General features: G+C 42.4%; 1 long non-coding RNA gene across 5 annotated transcripts in view; it reads right to left on the reverse strand.

Moving 5' to 3' along the window:
- LOC122681726 overlaps positions 1 to 14,422 on the reverse strand; it is a 92,222-nt gene that overhangs the window by 4,718 nt on the left and 73,082 nt on the right. For 3 of the 5 annotated variants that reach the window (XR_006337086.1, XR_006337088.1, XR_006337090.1), the window contains 2 exons: positions 7,763 to 8,255; positions 660 to 797 (listed from right to left, as the gene is read on the reverse strand). This is a non-coding gene — a long non-coding RNA (uncharacterized LOC122681726). Of the gene's footprint in view, positions 1 to 659; positions 798 to 7,762; positions 8,256 to 12,560; positions 12,664 to 14,422 lie in introns of all 5 variants that reach the window. The other 2 variants (XR_006337089.1, XR_006337087.1) reach the window with 2 other exon arrangements.

Below are 14,422 nucleotides of genomic sequence, written 5' to 3' on the forward strand. Positions count from 1 at the left end.
TTTTTTTTTTTTTAATTGAAGTATAGTTGATATACAATATTATGTAAGTTTCAGGTGTACAAAACAGTGATTCACAATTTTTAAAGATCATATTCCATTTATAGTAATTATCAAACATTAGTTAAATACCCTGTGCTGTACAATATGTCCTTGTAGCTTATTTATTCTATACGTAGTAGTTTGTACCTCTTACTCTCTTACCCCTATATTACCCTGGTAACCACTAGTAGGTTCTCTATGAGTCTGTTACTGCTTTGTTAGTTGTATCTTTTTAGATTGCACATATAAGTGATATCATACAGTCTTTTGCCTTTCTCTGCCTGACCTGGTTCACTTAGCTTAATGCCCTGTAAGTCTATCCACATTGATGCAAACAGCATTATTTCATTCTTTTTTACAACTGAGCAATATTCCACTGTGTATATATACCACATCTTTTTTATCCATTAGTCTGCTGATGGACACTTAGGTTGCTTCCTTGTCTTGGCTATTCTTGAACATTCTAGCAGTCTAATCCATACTCCCAGTTGGAATTGGGACAACAAGGAATGTATCATTCGGAAAACAAGTTGACCTATTTTTGACAAAAAGTAAACCATGAAACCACATTTCAAAGAAGAGTCAGAAGTCTGATTTCAAATGGGAGCATGAATACTTACCATCTAGGAGCCTTGAGAATTCTCGAGCAAACATGTTCTGAACATCAGCTCCACGCCAGGACACAGAGCTGTGTGGGCACCAGGATTTTTAAAGATGTGAATGAAATAAACGATTTCAGTCAAAAAGCAGCCCAAACTCTGTAAAGACATGCAGATGTGTAAACATACAAGTGTAATTCAGCCGCAGGTAGTGACAAACACAGCTCAGCAGAGCAGTTAGGATCAGAGGAGCTGAAGAATAACCAGGTTCCAGTTGTTAGCTGTGTGACCTTGGACAACTTGTTTAACTTCTCTGTGCTTCACTGCTTCATCTGTAGAATGAAAATAATACTAGTCCCTACTTCCCAGGTTTGACTGAAGATGAAATTAGTTGATACTCATGAGTGAGCAGAACAAAGCCTGGAACATAATAACTGCTCAGAAAGTGCTAGCTGTTGTATGTTCATAAACAGCTCCCGACCTCAGCCTTCCCATCTGTAACATGGGAGTAATAATTAGAGGCTGCCTTTAAATTATGACCATGGGGCTTTCCTAGTAGTTTAGTGGTAAAGAGTCTGCCTGCCAATGAAGCAGACATGGGTTTGGGAATATCCCACATACTATGGAGCAGCTAAGCCCGTGGGCCACAACTACTGAGCCCCTGCTCTAGAGCCTGGGAGCCTCAACTACTGAAGCCTGTGCGCCTGACAGCGTGTGCACCACAGCAAGAGAAACCAGTATGGTGAGAAGCCCGTGCACTGCAACTAGAGAGTAGCCCCTGCTTGCAGCAATGAAGACCCAGCACAGCCTTAAATAAATAAATAAAATTTTAAAAAGGATGACCATTACCAGATGGGACTGTGCGAAGACTTGGAGCATGGTCAGGACTGTTCAAAGGCAAAGTGTTGCTTGAATGATAACGTTCCCCTGCAAGGCTCTTCAGCAAATAAGGTGTGTGTTTGTGGATTACATCACAAGGCCATCTGCCTTAACTTTCCACAGTGTTACACTTTGTGATTTTACAAGTGTTTGTTGGTGATGAGGCCAAAATCACGCTGTGATGCTCTGCCTCCCACGTCACACATCCCGTTAAAGAGAAGCAGAGGGGACATATATACACCTATGGCTCATTCATGTTGATGTTTGACAGAAAACAACAAAATTCTGTAAAGCAATTATCCTTCAACTGAAAAAAAAATTTTTTTTTTTTAAAGAGAAGCAAGTAATGGATACAAATCTAGCTCACACAAGACTGACAACAAAACCTTTTGCCTTCCCAAAGATACAGGAACCCAGAACCCGCTTGCTTCTGCTGGGCCACTGAGGAACCATATGCGTGCAGCCTCTGGGGATCAGGACTAGGGTAATGGATTTGCGCCATCACAGAGTCAGGCCCAAAGCAAAGTCCTCACCACCAAATGAAGGATTAGTACGGATGGAGCGGCAGAACTAAACTGCTGACCTCGTGAATTGCTGTCATCATTTGCCACTCTCCAACCAGCTTCGCCAAATGTGCAGGGAAGTCCCTGCTGGTGTCTGAAACCTTCCCACCCCGACAAATGACCCCTGAGGACACTTGCCCATCCTCCTTTGTCCATAGGCTTTCCCTTCCAGCCCCCTCTCTGCCTGTCCGGCTCCCAACCACCTGGAAAACCCCAAGTGTGCACTTTCCAGCTTGAATGTTTGGGCAGTTCATTTCTAAAGCCCCTCATGCTTTCCTGCAAAATCTTTAAAAAGAGCAGACAGATAGATGAGGCCAAAATGAACACACAGGTCTTACCCGGCCCATCAAAGATGCTCCAACCCATGAAAACAGGACTTTATAAATGTCGCTCTGTTAATACCAGGTCAAATGTTCCTAATCACTAGAAAGTGAAGTAAGATTTCTGTCAAGTTAAATGCCATTGTTCTCATCATTAGACCCTGGCGTCTGAAAATAAGAGAGAACGTGTCTTCCTCTTTGCTGTGAATGACAAGCCATGAGCCATCTTTACTGTTGACTGACAACTGTTTAATAAGCCATGTGATGGGATAAAGCTTGTCTTTCAGCCTAACTAGTGGCTCATCTCTGTCCCTAAACACCTGCTGAAAGTGAAAGTGAAATTCTCTCAGTCACGTCCGACTCTTTGCGACCCCATGGACTATACAGTCCATGGAATTCTCCAGGCCAGAATACTAGAGTGGGTAGCCTATCCGTTCTCCAGCAGATCTTCCTGACCCAGGAATCGAACCAGGGTCTCCTGCATTGCAGGCTGATTCTTTACCAACTGAGCTATCAGGAAAGCATAACATCATACCCTGTTACCACCACAGCCACGGAAATCTTAAACAAGGCTGTTAAATGGACATTTCTTTCTTTTTTTTTTCCTCCCAGTTATTGAATTTGGAATGTTTTAGGTGACTGAGACAATCAAGAAAATAATGATTAGATATCATTTCTACGTGTCACACCAAATGCTTTGGGAATGCCTCTTTTTTGTTAGCTTCATATGGTTTGGTGATTTGTTTCCCATTCTTATCACTGATGCTGAAGTAGCTTAATGCAGTGGTCCTTGTCTTCCAAGAGTTTATCATCCAAGTAAGGCCGTGGGATCAACCACTGTGGAACAACTGGAGAAGGCGGGATAATCAAGGACTGCATGACGGTGGGTTTCTGAATGAAGAACACCCCTGAGAGCTGGCACAATCAAGGAGAACTTCTGGGGGAGGTGCTTCCGCTGGTCAGAACCCTCCCATGATAAGAGGAGACAGACCGTGAGCTGGCCCTGGACCATGGCAGGTGAGCATCAGGGTCGGTCCCTGGAGGACCTCATGAGGCAGTGGGGGGCAAGGGGACCTGGTGCCTTGCGATACATATAGTGATGGAAAATGAATGAGCAAGGAGACAGATGAAAGCAACCTTTGAGGAAGGTTAATCTGGCTGTAGTGCACAGATTGGGGGGAAATGGGGGAGAATGGTCTGGCCATTCTTCTGTGAGGCTGTCGCAGTGATTCTGGGGTGATGGTCGCAACCTCTCCTAAAAAGACACACTTAGAAAAAGTTGAGGGGAAATAACAGGACTTGGTGATCTGAGGAATAGTGAAGGTATCTATGGGGCTTGGAATACGTGGTTCTCCCTGTTTTCCCAAAAAAACCAATGACTTTGAGTCAGCTTTGGGGGCTGCACTCGAGACTAAAGGAAGCAGCGGTTTTGAAGGAGACCCTGCACAGACTTCCTAAAGGACCAACACGGTTCCTTTACAGGGGGCTCCTCACCCACAGCCCTGCCATCCCAGTGTCACATGAAATATCCTTCCTTATCATTATGTGAGCCTCAGCCACTCTACAAATCTCACAGGAATAACTTCCTGCCTTCTCTGGAGGCTTGATCCCAGAGCTGCAGACCCCGGGCCCCTCATCAGGCCAGACTGACTGATGGCCTGGGTGTGGACACAGCACCCGGCTCCCTGTCAGGACGCCTTCAGCACCCTTGGTGAGCAGGTCCAACAGCAGGTCAGCCCATGGGCTGGGTTACAACCCTTAACAAAGCAGACCTGGAATTCTCCTCATGGAGCACAGTATCCAAAATATCCTTTATAGTGAAGCATATTTAAAGGTTTCTTTTCAAAACATCCTCCCAACTACTGAAAACAACCTTTTTCTTTACTATTTTTCACAGTGCAGGATAGCGCAAACAACCTTGATCACTCATGTGTCTAAAACACCATTCTAATGAAAGCAATGATAAATTGATTGTGGCTGTCACAGGCCGTTTGGATTTGGAAAATTTGGGGCCTTCAGTGTGTTCACCTGGCTAAGTCATGCCCGGGACTGTAGAGTTTCTAGTGAGGACACATCACTGCTGAATTCCACTTCCAAACTCTGAATCCTGGGAACGTGCATTATGCCCCAAAACCAAACGCTGTGATATTGTCATAAGGCCTTGTAAGCAATGAAGAAATGGTTAATACAGTATATGACACCAAAGATAAATTATCTAGCTATACCTCCCATAATTAAGAAGGAGGCATGAAATCAAAGGTAGAGACCTAGACAAAAAAAAAAAGGAAAGCAGTTATACTTGTAATTCTGGTTTTCTGGCTATTCTTGTTTGGCAAACAAATGTTGGAGGTTTTTTATCTGTTGGCTCTCCCTATAAGCTCTCCATTTGGTGAACTCTTACGTAATGTTTATGCTTATTTATTTATTTTTAAATTTTTTTTCTTTCCCTGAGCCCAATTATCTTATAGACTATATTTTTATTGTATTTATTTTTAATTAGAAGATAATTGCTTTACAATGTTGTGTTGGGTTTTGCCTGTTTCTTTTAAAAACAGTAAAAAAAAAACAACAACAACAAAAAAAACACCCTCTAAAATGTAGTATGAAAATCTTTAGAAAGGAAATTCTTGTGAAACTGTCATTTTTTGAGCCAGTTTATTTGGAAAGGCTCATTACACAGACTTAAATATCAGTGAAAGAAATGGCCCATTTTCTAAGTCATAATGTCTATATTGTTTTGAAAACCTGTATTTGAAACCTGTCACATGAGTTCAAATTTAAATGAAAGGGCATACTTTTTAAAAGCAAAGGATAGTTGCCATGTGTAGGGAAACGATGGTATTTAGAATTTAGTCACCAGTTTGAAAACTTAAATATCCTGCAATCTTTTCTGGGGCTTTGCTGGGCTGCGCCACCCCCAGGCAGCATCAGAAGCCGGCCTGCTTTCTCCTGCATCCCGTCTGCTCCTCCTCTGGGTCCCCACGCCCTCCCCATGCTGACCTTCAGAGAACACAACTTCTCTTGGCCTCCCCAAGCCCAGTGGTCCTCTCCTGTCAAGTGGGAGGGGCCACTGGGGTGTGTAGCTTATGTAGAATCTACTGGGGGTGCAGGGGCCACATACAGGGGGCCCAGGCAAGAGGGCATCTTTCAAGGAACCCTGGTTTAAGAAGGACTCTTGGTGTCATGGGCTGAACTCACATCAACATCCTCACTTCCATGCCTCATAAAGTGATTGTGTTTGCACACACCTCAGTGTTCATAGCAGGAGTGTTAACAACAGCCCAGATATGGTAGCAAAAGAAGTGTCCATCAGCTGATGAATGTTTTCTATTGCCTGTCAAGGCAGGAGATGCAGGAGACGTGGGTTCAATTCCTAGGTCCAGAATATGCCCTGGAGAAGGAAACGGTAACCCACTCCAGTATTTTTGCCTGAGAAATCCCAGGAACAGAGGCACAGAGTGGGCTATAGTCCATGGGGTTGCAAAGAGCCGGACACAACTTAGCGACCAAGCAACTATGTATCTATATAGTCACACCTTCTCCATCCATCATATATATATATACATATATGTATATATATACATATACATATGTATATAACCACCAAAAGTGAAAGTCGCTTAGTCGTGTCCAACTCTTTGCGACCCCCCATGGACTATACAACCCATGGAATTCTGCAGGCCAGAGTACTGGAGTGGGTAGCCTTTCCCTTCTCCAGGGGATCTTTCCAACCCAGGGATGGAACCCAGGTCTCCCCCATTACAGGCAGATTCTTTACCAGCTGAGCCACAAGAAAAGCCCCATATATATTATGTATAAACATACATAAAACTACTCAGCCATAGGAAAGAATGAAATTTTGCCATTTGCAATAATATAGATGGACTTATTATTTTGCTTAGTGAAATAAATCAGAGAAAGAAAAACATGGTACTTCTCACTTATAATGTGCGATTTAAAAAAATAAAACAAATTAGTCAGTGTAATAGAAGAAGAAACAGACTCACAGATATAGAGAACAGATATAGAGAACACACTAGTGGTTATCAGTGGGGAGAGGGAAGATGGCAGGGGCAAGATGGAGGCAGGGGATTATACAATACAAACTACTATGTATAAAATAGATAAGCAACAGGATATATTGTACAGTACACCTGGTATTTTATAATTACTATGAAAAGTATAATCTTTAAAAATTGTGAATCACTATGTTGTACACCTTACACTTACATAATATTGTACATAAACTCTATCTCAATTAAAAACTCTATAAACTCATCCCCCGCCCCCTCCCCCAGTGTCTGTAAAGAAGTGATTAAATAAGAATGAGGTCATCAAGGTGGCCTTGGTCATATCTGACTGGTGTCCTTAGAAGAAGAAAGGCTCAGGACACAGAGGAAGGGTCACGTGAGGACACGGGGAGAAGCTGTCGACGTACCCATGAGAGAAGCCTCAGAGAAAACAGCCTGTCCTCACCTTCCTCCAGGACTATGAGAAATAAGTTCCTGTTGTTGAAACCGCCCCACTGGTAGTGTTGGTTATGGTGGCTCAACACACCTGGTGTGAGTGTGTGCCCAGCCCGACCTCGCTCCCTCTGCCAACTCGAGCTTTTCCATCATCCCAGGCCTGATAAGTGGCAGGTGGTGTCACGGGACCCTGGCAGAGCTGTAGACACCAGACCCACCAAGTCATCAGAATTCAACTTCCTCTACCGTCCTACTGGGATGTGCAGAGGCCGCAGGTATGGGGAGATCCAGCTGAGATGAAGGCCCGAGCAGAAGAGCGTCAGAGCAAACCCTCTGCAGGACAACATACCCTGCCTGGGAGAAGAGGTTCCTCCAAGCAAAGTGCCTGATTATAGATGTTGTGATGTGGGGAAAACAGGATCAAACTGGTTGATCAGAATTCAGACACGGAAGAAAAGACTGAACTTGATTTGGAGAATAACAGAAATTTCTGTCCCTGAGTCAAAAAACCTTGGGAACAGATTTACTAGTTTTTCATTCTTAAAAATAGAATTTAACTGTCACATCCTCACACCAGGATGGGTTTCAGTTCTGAAATCAAACGTGTCCTTGTTCACAATCAGTGTTCCATGGCGGTAATCAAAAGATGAAAATTTCACTTTTTGTCTCTTTTTCCCTGTTCATCTGGGTAATGCATTGCTTTTCCTTTGAGTGTGTTTTAAACTTTCGCTATTTCTTCATTTTCTTTAAAACCAAAGGCTTCACATTTTAAGATTAAGATGAGAAAGAAGAATCCCAGATCTCTTTTGATCACTGATATACTCTCAACCAATGTATTTCTAGGAGTATAAATGTCTCAATAATTTATTTATGAAACAGCAGCAAATCAACATGACCTCATCAGCAGACACTAACTAGTTGTGTTGTCTAGAAAGTGCTGACATGGTGCTACAGCTGTTGGTGTTTCCTCCTGATGAGTGGAGGGGAACAGAAATAGAATTTCTTGGCACTGATGGCCGTGTCTCCACACATGCAGTCAGTTCCTTCCACTACAGGAGAGGAAGTGCCGATCCACATGGCCCCAGGAAGATTAGATGCAGGGAGGGCTTTGGGAGGGAGAAGGTGGGAGGTGAGTGCTGGGAAGTGGGGTCAATGGAATCAACACGGATGACAAGACCGGAGTGACTTGGTGTGTCTTGGGTCACAGCTCTCAACTGGCTGACGGCCGTCAACAGTCAACAACTCCTACCAGAGGTGCTGCTCCTGTCCTCACTCAAAGCTGTTCCTTATCACTTGGTTGATGTTCTTCATTGCTTGTTTCAGCAGCTCATCAGACTGAATCCACTGCATGTCAGGCACTGCGGTAGACTCCAGAATCGCGGCCGTGAGCTAAAAAGACAAAAATATTAACGTCTGTCCTTGCAATCTGTTATTAGCATCTTGAAGCTGTCACCTTATGAAACAGGATATAATAATCTGATTTCCTGCATTTTTAGGTTACAATTAAGATTTGAGTTATGTTTTGCCTTCATTGTTGTTTTGTTCAGTGACTAAGTTGTGTCTGACTCTGCAGCCCTGAGGACGTAGCCTGCCAGGCTCCTTTGTTCTCCACTATCTCCCAGAGTTTGACCTCCTAAGAACCCCTAAATGATGACAGAATAAGCAGGATGTGTATTTCTCACTCAAGGGGTAGTATGTGTAGCTAGACCCTTGATGATTGGGCAGCATTCCATCCCCCGGGTGAGTTCTGTTTCTCAGGTGCTGTTTAGGACCCCTTGGAGAGAAGTTCTTTCTCTTCCTCTGGAAGCAGTATGGGATGCAAACTCAATTCTTGGGAATTTTGCAGCCATTTCATCACCATGAGGGAAACAGCAAAGATGAATCATGGGGTTGGTTAGCAAACCCTAGAGAAATCCAAACAATCATTGCCAGGGTACTGCTCAAACCATACTGTAAGAATAATGTCCAATTCCTACAGTTAGACAGTTGTGTATTTTCTTTTAATGGATAGTGTTAGTATTAGTCACACAGTCGTGTCTGACTCTTTGTGACCCCATGGACTGTAGCCCACCAGACTCTTCTGTCCATGGAAGTCTCCAGGCAAGAATACTGGAGTGGGTTGCCATTTCCTTCTCCAATGGACAATGGTCAGTGTCAAATCCCTGACCACATGGAATAGTAATTCAATCATTTCATTTTTATCTGCCCATGTTACAGCTTACTGAAATTTACTTCTCTTGCAATTATTTAAACTCATTTTATATGTTGGTTTAATAAGGATTATTAGGTTGCAGTTTTCAAAATAACAGAATATAGCAATGAAAAACATTTGAAGATTACTGATCTAGAAAGCATCACAAAACATCCATTCCAAAGCAAAGTTATCTGAAATTTGACCTTTTAAAATTTATTTGAATATCTTTGTCATTTTTCTCAAAGGAGTAATCAATCACAAATACCTTTCATGTTTCAATGGTGAAGTATGTATTATTTGGTTTAATTAACTAATAATTGCATCATAATTTCCAGGGATGATCTTTCCTGAAGCTATACCTCCAATGATATTTATTTTGTTGGATTTTTTAAAAATCCCCTCAGAATAAATGTTTTAATATTTTTTTTCCATTTATTTTTATTAGTTGGAGGCTATTTACTTTACAATATTGTAGTGGTTTTTGCCATACATTGACATGAATCAGCCATGGATTTGCATGTATTCCCCATCCCGATTCCCCCTCCCACCCCCCTCCCTACCCCATCCCTCTGGGTCTTCCCAGTGCACCAGCCCCGAGCACTTGTCTCATGCATCCAACCTGGGCTGGTGATCTGTTTCACCCTTGATAATATACATGTTTCGATGCTGTTCTCTCAAAACATAAATTGTGTGGTTCATACACGTTTTAGAGCTTCCCTTGTGGCTCAAAGGGTAAAGAATCTGCCTGCAATTCAGGAGACCCAGTTTCAATCCCTGGATCTGGAAGGTCCCTTGGAGAAGGCAATGGCTACCCACTCCAATATTCTTACCTGGAGAATCCCATGGACAGAGGAGCCTGGCGAGCTACAGTCCATGGAATTGCGAAGTGTGGACACGACTGAGCAACTAACGCACACATACACACGTTTTAACAGAAACATATAGCATTTTAATAGAAACACACATATGCACATGTACTTAGAGATTTTAACTTTTAGGACCTTAGAATGAATTTGGAGTTCTTACTGTCTTAAATAATTTCAGCAAACATACAAAAGAAAATGAATTAATTTACAGTAGGTAGTAAAACTCTACAGTGTACAGTCCATAGATGTAACCATCTGGATGCCTGTGGAGAGAAGCAGAATATAGCTTTAACTGATATGTTCTGGTCTGAACAGATATTTCCAAACCCACCTGGAGGATGTGTCTCTGAAAATAACACAACAGTTCCAGGTGTAACATTAGAATTGTTAGCAACAAACTGCTATTCGCTAAAACTAATAAAGACAGAACGTTAGAAGTGTTTTATAGGGGAGAGAGCCATAATACACCCTCATTGAGAGGTACCCAACAAATATGTATAAGTGCAGCCACACTCACAATTATGTTAAGAAAAATGTATAAGTCCTGGAAGTAAAGCAAAAGGATGGGTATTTGTGTGTGTGTTTATGTGTGTGTATTAAAATCCTTTCACACATGAGAAAATCCTCCCTGGCAGTAAGTTTCAACATTCCTTCTCAGCTGAAATCTAAGAATAACATTTTCTCTATTGAGAGGCATTCTGTCCTGGTCACACTCCTGAACTGAAAAGCAATTCCGCCATTTACATGCCATCATCCTACCCTTTAACATGCAATGACCAGCTCCTGCCTGTTTCAAGTGTGACAACCAACCATTCAGCATCTTGTCCGTAAGTGCTACCCTTATTGTGTAAAAGCAAAAATCAGAGAGGAATCCGTAAGTTGGGGAAAGAAGAGGAGGAGAAAAATGATCACAAATAAAGATTTGCATTTGTTTTACACGTGGTTTTTTTGGTGGGTGGGGGGTAGGGCGGGGGGCATGCTCCCTAAGGCAGGAATGAGGTAAAGGGGACTGGGACAAAATGGTGATTTCACCCTGAACATACAAGTGGATTACCAAAAGCAGGTATTTCTCTTTATGAAGAAGTGAGAGGAAGCCAAAGAAGTTATATGCCAACTTCTGATATATTCAAATTTGACCTAATAAGCTGTGGATGCTTTAATTAATGTGGGATAAATTATACAAGACTAAATAAAACATCAAGGTAAGAAGTCAACATGGGAAGTATTTGTCTGAATGTTTTAAAATTTTTCTGATGAGATTAACAATCGACATAAGAAAGTCTGTTTTTATACAAAACTGGAAATCAGTGTAAATGGTGTCCTTTTTTAAAGCAGGTTTCTCAAGGGGCTCAATGGTAAAGAATCCACCTGTCAGTGCAGGAGATGCTGCTTTGGTTTCTGGGTCAGGAAAATTCCCTGGAAAAGGAAACTGCAACCCACTCCAGTATTCTTGCCTGGGAAATCCCATGGACAGAGGAGACTAGGGGGGCTACAGTTCATGGAGCTGCAAAAGGTCAGACACAACTTAACTACTAAACAACAACAACAACAAAGAATCATTTACTTTCAATGATTCTAATATTCTTGTTTCTCTCTGTTTCAGAATGCTGTCCCCAGTGCCTACTAGGATTAAATTAGATTTTTCCCTCAAATTAGGAAGTCTGTGTTATTAATTTCCAACAGATGAGTAAAACCAAACTAAATTGCAAAGTTTATTGCTTATTTTTGTTAACTCCCTTACCTGCTGGTGGCAATTATGATTTAGGGTTAGAGGCACATAGCAAAGAACTCCCATAAACTCAATAACCAGACAGCTCGGTTCTTGGAGTTAAACTTTGAAAAGGAATCTCCTCGTACATAATGTAATTTGCTTGACAACAAAGAGGGAATATTTTGTAACTGGACTCTCTAAAAAATACCTTTATGGCTTTGAGTAATATATGACTTCTTACCAGAGTAAAGCGAACTAGAAGTTTTAAAAAATTAATTCTAAGCTTTTCAATTTTCCCTTGAAGAAGAATTCTATTGCACTCCTGAATGTGCAGAATGTGGGAATCAACTGAAATAAAGAAGGTTTCCAGGGTGCTGAGACGCAACCTTGCACCGTATTTCATTGTCTGACCAAATATTTGGGGAGCAAATCAGAGCACAGACATGGGGCTAGAACTGTAAACAAACAACTGGTTATCTAAAACGCCAAGGCCTGCAGAGTTAAGCTTGGACTTTGCCAGAAACAGGCAGCAGGCTCCCCTACAAGAATCCGGATATCAGTCTGTTCTGGGGCCATAAATCCCATGAGCCTGATGTGCTGGGACATAGATTTCTCCAACAACATTCTTGCCTTTCTTACTCATGCCAGACACTGTGCTCTGCTTTCAACTGTCAGAGACCAGCACAGACGCTGATGGACAAGAGAGGCCCTCCCTGGTGTTTATCAGCCTCAGTGAGTTATGTGAGATGCTCTGCGTTCCTGAACATCCTTTTACGGTTATTATGGACATACAAGGTTCTAATTCTTAAGGGGCTTCAGAAACGCTGCCCCACACACCACTTTGGCATATTGGTCACTTTTGAGCTGGAGGTCTGGAGAACCAGCAGACACAGGAAGGGCTGTCTGACCTCCCATTTGCTTACCCAAAAGCAGGTCATCAAATTCCCATGAGAAGGGTGCCCTCCCTGGACCAGGAAGATCGGAATGTTCTTACTGATGCTGGAACGAACCTATACAAGCCACTTCCTAAAATAAGACCGAATCATCCATTAGACTCCCCCCACATATCTCCCAGCCCCTGTCCCACAATTTATCACCCCCAATCCAAGCTTCTTCTCCTTGTCACCTCCCCACTGTTCCTCATTCTTTATATAACAGACATATCAGCTTTGGAAATGCAGAGCTTCTTCAGATCTTCATTTTTCTTCTGAACACTTCCCTGTGCACATAAAAGTATTCAACACAATTTGAATGCCTTTCTCCTGTTCCTCTGTCTTCTGTCCATGTGATCCATGGGTCAGTGGTGAGTCTAAGAGTGTGCAAGGGAGATTTTCCTCTTCTACGAGCTCACCTTGTCTTAAGGCTTCTTCAGAGGAGTCCTTCTTCCTCACATACTCCTGAAGCTTCTGTTTCTAACAGGGGATGACTGCAGGGCTCAGTGGATGGGGTTGGGTTGGGGACTTCCCTGTGCAAAGCTTCTCCTCTGACATCTAAATAAGACATGAGTAAACCTTGAAAGACATTGTCCATCCGGCCAAAAACATGCAGAATCTCCTTAAATATTTGTGGAGTAAATATCTATCACCCCATTAGTTTTTCACATGGAAAAATCAGCAGAGGTGGGACTTAGTCTGTGGGACTGACAAGCCATTGTGGGTCGGCTTTTCTTCTGTTTGCAGCTGACTAAAATGCTCATTTTAAAGTGAAAAAGAATTTTTCTGAAGTTATTTGCTGACTGTGCACAACTTGCATCTTCACAGTGATACAGTGCAATATAGTTGGATTTTTTTTAAACTAAAATTTAAAAAAAGAAAGAGCAAAGAGAAAATTGTACTTCTCTCTCTAGTGAAAAATGTAATTCTTCAGTAATAAGCCCTAAGTTGAAATGGATACAGAGGTGTGTGTATGTGTGTGTGTGTGTGTGTGTGTGTGTGTGTGTGTGTGTATCTCCAGTATCAACATGGTCATGATGGTTTAGTTGCTCAGTCATGTCGGACTCTTGCAACCCTACGGACTGTAGCCCACCAGGGTCCTCTGTCCATGGGATTCTCCAGACAAGAATACTGGAGTGGGTTGCCATTTCCTTCTCCAGGGGATCTTCCCAACCCAGAATCGAACCCGGGTCTCCTGCATTGCAGGCAGTTTCTTTACCAACTGAGCTATGAGGAAAGCCCAATATCAACATAACTAAAGGTTTTCTGGTCATTTTCTACTTAGATGTATGTCTATGAGACACATCACTCAATGCCTGTGTCAACAGACACTAAACCTTCACAGCAAGCAATGTATGAGACACTGGACACTGTGATAATGTGGAATAGATAATGCCCAGTTCACACTTATTAAGCTTATTATATAATACTTATTACTAAAGTAGAGAAATCCTATTATAGATGTTCACTTCAGTTCAGTCACTCAGTTGTGTCCAACTCTTTGCATCCCCATAGACTGCAGCATGCCAGGCTTCCCTGTCCATCACCAACTCCTGGAGCTTGTTCACACTCATGTCCATTCAGTCAGTGATGCCATCCAACCATCTCATCCTCTGTCATCCCCTTCTCCTCCCGCCTTCAATCTTTCCCAGCATCAGGGTCTTTTCTAATGAGTCAGTTCTTTGCATCAAGTGGCCAAAGTATTGGAGTTTCAGCTTCAGCATCAGTCCTTCCAATGAATATTCAGGACTGATCTCCTTTAGGATGGACTTGTTGGATCTCCTTGCAGTCAAAGGGACTCTCAAGAAACTTCTCCAACACCACAGTTCAAAAGCATCAATTCTGCAATGCTC

Source organism: Cervus elaphus, chromosome 23 (assembly GCF_910594005.1).
Source record: "Cervus elaphus chromosome 23, mCerEla1.1, whole genome shotgun sequence".
NCBI lineage: Eukaryota > Metazoa > Chordata > Mammalia > Artiodactyla > Cervidae > Cervus > Cervus elaphus.